At 60.8% G+C, this 5,217-nt stretch overlaps 1 protein-coding gene and 1 long non-coding RNA gene across 5 annotated transcripts in view; one reads left to right on the top strand and one right to left on the bottom strand.

The window, feature by feature from the left end:
* Positions 1-5,211, bottom strand: part of LOC111741048 — a 30,435-nt gene extending 25,224 nt beyond the window's left edge. Inside the window, exon 1 of the long non-coding RNA XR_002780832.1 lies at positions 5,028-5,211. This is a non-coding gene — a long non-coding RNA (uncharacterized LOC111741048). The remainder of the gene's footprint in view (positions 1-5,027) is intronic.
* GPRC5C (G protein-coupled receptor class C group 5 member C) overlaps positions 4,640-5,217 on the top strand; it is a 19,120-nt gene continuing 18,542 nt past the window's right edge. For 2 of the 4 annotated variants that reach the window (XM_011361885.2, XM_011361887.2), the window contains exon 1: positions 4,640-4,972. The gene's annotated coding sequence lies outside the window, so the exon portion shown is untranslated. The remainder of the gene's footprint in view (positions 4,973-5,217) is intronic. The other 2 variants (XM_023531649.1, XM_023531650.1) reach the window with 2 other exon arrangements.

Consider the following 5,217-nt stretch of genomic DNA (forward strand, 5'->3'; position numbering starts at 1 on the left):
GCCCTACTATGGGCACGTCCCCAAGGGAACGCAAAGATGGGTCAGGCAGACATCTTTCCCTCAAAGAGCTTACGCTCTGGTCGGGGACATAAACAAACAGAAGGGGGCATCCTGGATTGAGTGGAGGCAACATGAGTAAAGCCACAGGAAGGCACCTGTGGTGACCTGACTCGGAGCTGACCGCTCAGGCTGGACTGGCCACTTCCTGTGGGAAGAGGAGGGAGGCGAGGCTGGAGCCCAGGTTGGGTGTGGGCAGCAGAGGCCCTGAACGCTGGCCTGGGGGAGTTTGGTCTTTTCACTTCAAGGGAGCAGGAACCAGGGAAGATGCTGTGAGCAGAATGCCGGGCGAAGGCAGGGAATGTCCCACAATGCCTGAGGGTTTCGGGGTGACTGGAGGTGTTGCAGAGTGGTAGGAAGCCTGCAAGCAGGGGTTAACAAACAGTTGGGGAGGGTGTAGGTGCTGGGGTGAGGTAGAAGGTACACCCGCCCCTGAAATGTTCTTCAATCTGGGGTGAGACTTTACCTGAGGGTAAGAGGGGACTGAAATATAGCAGTTTTGCACATTTCCTTTTTGCTTTTGGAAGGGAAGGGTGGGTCGAGGGGGCCTGAATCCTGGACTCTGAACTTTGACCCTGATTCCTAGATTCAATCGGTCTGTTGGTGGAGGCTGACCAGTCCTGGGCGGCTCATAAATCCAGTGCTTTTCTTCCTCAGGGGCTTGGTCAGTGGCCACCAAACCATGCATAGGGAGGGGGAGGACAGGCAGAGGCAGATTTTATGACCACCGTGGAGGGCTCCGCATCAGGTGGCATTCCAGCAGGCTCTGCTCCAGGCCACTTCCGGGTACATTTCCAAAGGGATCATCCATGGGCAGCCAGTTGCAGTGGTTGAGTGTTTAACTAGCCTGTGCCCGGCTGCCGGCTTCCTGCTTCTTAAGGGGCCATGTTGGTGCCTGGCTCCTCTCAGAAAACCAGGTGGCACCTGCCGCTTCAAGCAGGCAATTGTATGAGCCCAAGAGAAAGGACGCAGAGCCAGACACAGCAGCCCGGCAGTAACCAGTTAACACAGAGGCCGGGGGCAAGCAGAGGGCAAATGCAAAATCTGTTTACCAGCGGACGGTGGGGCACCCGGGCACCCAGTCCAAGATTCCAGGTACCTCCCTATCAGGGAGCCAAGAGCCCCGCCCTCAGCTCAGCAAGGAACTATTCTCGCTCCACTGGGGCCAGACCTCAAAACCAGGGGCTCTCCACCCCCTGGGAAAGGGGTAGTCAGCCTCCCCCTCCCCGGAGGAGGAAACGGCTCTTGAAAGAGATTCTTCAAGCTGAAACTCTGGCACTCCGGACGGAGCCCCAAGCATAGCCCCTACCTGGGCTCCGAACGCAGGGCTCTGCTGGCCCAGGGCAGGGGGCTTCTCCAGCAGACACTGGGCCTTGCCTGCTCCCATGGAAGGCCTGGCACCCACAGGCAGGGTTTACAAGGCCCCTGGTGCAGGAGGGAGGTCGGCCGTGGGCCATCCTCCAGGGGCTGAATCTCAATTCTCGCTGCTACTGTTCAGACCATAGAATAATGGATTTGCCACGTGTCGAGCTCTGGGCCAGATGCCAGGGAGTCCAAAACGTGAGGCATGGCCCTGCTCTTGAGAAGGACACAGTCTGATTGGGGAGGCAACAATTTAGAAAGCTGATTGAGGTACACCAGGATTGATGATAAACAAACAAATGCATAACAGGCCATGGGCAAACAGGACAGGTCACATGGTTCTTCCTGGGGGAGGCAGGAAAACTCTGCAGAGGAGATACGCTGGAGCTGAGCTGTGAAGCCGGGCAGAGTTTAAGTTTTGGTCTGAAAAAGGGAGATGGGACAGAAAGAACGTTGGAAGTAGAATAAACAGCCCAGAGGATGATGTGCCAAGGCCATTCTGATAAATAATAAGACAGAATCCAAAGAATGTTGGAGAAGCAGCTTCTACGAGTTTGGGTTAAAAACTGTCAGGCGTTTTTTTAAATGACAGGACTGAGGCTCAGAGAGGAAGGTCTAGGAAGGGAGAGGCTCGCCACTGAGCATCTGGGAGTGCCAGGCTCGCTCGAGGAACGTTCTAGACACGGCTTCATCTGGATGTGGAACTGGAGTTCTACCGGCTTTACAGCAGAGAAAAGCGGGGCTCAGAGAGATGGAGTCACTTGCCTTAGGTCACACAGCTGGCAGGTGGCAGAGCTGCTCTTGACACCAAGGTCTTGGCAGTACCCTTAGACTCTTGCAGCTCAAAGAAGGAAGAATTCCGGTGAATGAAGGTAGTTTCAGTGGCGGGCAGGAGCTCAAGCACCACGTTATGGGAGGGAGGGGGGAGGGGGGGGGGGGGAGGGGGGAAGGAGGGAGAGGGAGGGAGGAGGGAGAGAGCCAGCCTCTCCTCTACAATTTATTAACCGGAAATCTCTCCGAACAGTGGGTGGGCAATACCCATATGGGACCACTTCTCCAAGAGTTGTTAGTTGAAAGTGACCGTTCATAAAGGCTTATATGCCTATGGGTTGATAAACAGGGTGAAGGGCATTTGGAGGTGAAGGCTTAGAAAGCCACAGCACCTCTCACAGAGCTTCCTTGCTGGCCAAGCCAGGCCCGCTGTGACCGGCAGCCCCCGTGGCCACCTGGCTCATGGGGTGAGGCTCACCATCTCCACCTCTAATCTCCTCACCTCTCCCTGCGCACAGGCCCCAGGGGAATAAAGCAGAGGGCACCAGGCATCCTGCAGACCTGCAGGCCCATTGCCCCGAGGGCCTGGCTTGGTTTCGAAGGCAGATCCTGTTCCAGAGTGAGATGGGGAGGAAAAGGAATAAGCAAACAGCTCTCAGAAAAACGCCCTCCATTTCCACTGCTACCTGCCGCACAGGGGTGGCTGCAGGGTCCCAGCCTTGGTGCAAACGACTCCCAGTGGGTGGCCAGACACTGGATATCCCAACCTTCCCGCTTCCTGGCCCAGGGCAAGACTTGCCTCCTGCGAGAGGTGATGGGGTTCCCAAACTTGAAAGCAAATTGAGACAGACCCACAATGCAACTGTCTCCACAGCCCTCAGACCATTCCCTCCCCTCCCCCTGCCCCTCGGAACTGGCTGTCACCTACGTCCCTGAGCGACTCCTCCCAGCAAACTGATTTCAGCGTTAGTATTGGCCTCGTGTTCACGAGGCCAGAGGACTTATCCATCTCATTTAGGTCCAGCCGACCGCTCACCCTTTCATGGTGAGCACCCAGCTGCCGGGACCTTACTAGGGTGTCGGGTGTCTGCACACCCTCGCACGAGGGGGCCCTGAGTCGTGGGGTGGGGGCTGCTGTTAGGGGAGGGAGGCCGAAGGCACAACTCTGCAGAAGAAACGCGCTCTTCCTCCTCACGTTTGAAAGAACTGAAACAATCCAGTCCTCGCCACATTTCCCAGACCAGCCAGCGAGGGCAAGGCACAGAAAGGGCGACAGGGTTCTAGAAAACCCGGGCCCCACCACCAGCTCCAGCCGCTAAGCGAACTCTCCCTCCAGGAGTCCGAGAAGCCGGTGTGCCGGGGGAGGAGACGCCCGAGGTGTATCGCTCCAGCAGCTCGGGGTGATTCATGGGGTTACACTCCTGGTGGTCAGAGATTGAGGCTCGCAAACAAACCGCCAGGGAGGTACCCCTCCCCCCACCCTGCCACCCCCTAGCCCGAGACCAGCTGCCTCCCCTCCTCCCTCCGCTGCCCCCGCCCCCCGGCGCTCCAGGCAGAGCAAACACGCCCCGCCACCGGCTGGCTCCGACCGCGCGCCGCTGGCGATCCCCCAGGCAACTCGGCGTCACGAGAACCAGCACCCCGGAGACCCGGCGCCTTGCCCCTCCCTCCGCGTCCCCTGGGCCGCGGCCAGGCTCAACAACTTCTCCCTGGCCGATGCGCCGCGGTCCCGCCGGGCCTCCCGCGCGCGCTAACTAGGCCCCGCTGGGCTCGCGGGACAGCGCACCCCACCTCGCGCGGAGCCCGCAGCCCCGGGGGAAGGCGGCCGGAATATCTCTTGTTTACTGGGCGGGGGAAGTCCCAGCCAGGATCCGCTTCCCCGTTTCTGCGGTTCCCTTTCTGCTGATTCCTGGGGCCGGACGGGAAAGGGTGGCGGCAACCCGCTGATCCACTCCCGGGGCAGGGAGGGGTGGGGCGTGGAGAGATCCTGGGTCCCCGAACTCGTGGAAAAGTCCCCGGGCGGTGAGACGGGCAGGACTCGGAGTCAGAGACCGCGGGGGCCGGGTTCAACACGGTGCCTCGGGGAACAGAAGCGTGAAGGCTAATTAGGACAAGTCGGAACAAGGAACGGGAGCGCGCGCTGAGTTGGGCCAACTCTGGGGCGGTCACAGGAAACCCAGGCGCGGGGTAGTCGGCCCGGGGCGACGTTTGCCCACGGTTCCGAGTGGTTCTGGGCTCGGCCCACCGCATTAGGGGCACGCACAGTGGTATTCCCACGCACACTTGGTGGTCTGGGTGCTGGGGAGGGACCGTGCGTGCAAGAGGCGGGCACACGGTGTGTGGTGTGTCCACGTGTGCACGCTCGGGGAGGGGAGGGGGCGCCGCAGGAGTGACAAAGGCGGACTTTGTGTCTGAGGAGTGTGCCTCGCTCCAGCACGGAGTAGCGAACTGTGTGTGTCCGGCGTGTGTCTCACGGGAGAGCCAGGACGAAGGTGACAAAGGCTAGGTGTCCTCCACGGAGAGACGCACCCAGGCGGCCCCCGCGCGCACGCGCTGGGACGTGCGGGGAGGAAGAGCCGGCCTGCGGGGTGCGCTGTGCTGAACCCCAAAGCGCTTTCCGGAGAGAAAGCCGAGTCCAGAAAGTGAGCGCGCGTGAGTGTGCGCGCGCCCGCGTGCGGGGGCGTGGCAGTGAACGGCAACAACCCACCCGCCGGCTCCACCAGAAACTCCGATCTTCCTCCCGGGCCGGAAAGTGCGACTCGCCGGAGCCTGGAGGTGAGGCGGAGGGGGAGGAGGGCTGGGCGGGCTTTGTTACAGTGTAAACCGATTGCACATACCTGGAGCTGCGGTCGCCCGATAAGCGCCTGAATGGAGGTGATGTCACGGTGATGCAGGCGCCGGCCCACCCTGGCCGAAAGAGGAGTCGAGCGTGGGGAGAGGCGGGTGCGAGAGCGAGCAGCGAGCGAGCTCGGCCGGCTCAGCCCCGGCCCGGGAGAGGCAGACCCCGCTCCCCTGGCCCCCGCCGCA

The sequence above is a fragment of the Pteropus vampyrus genome, unplaced genomic scaffold, assembly GCF_000151845.1.
Source record: "Pteropus vampyrus isolate Shadow unplaced genomic scaffold, Pvam_2.0 Scaffold72, whole genome shotgun sequence".
NCBI lineage: Eukaryota > Metazoa > Chordata > Mammalia > Chiroptera > Pteropodidae > Pteropus > Pteropus vampyrus.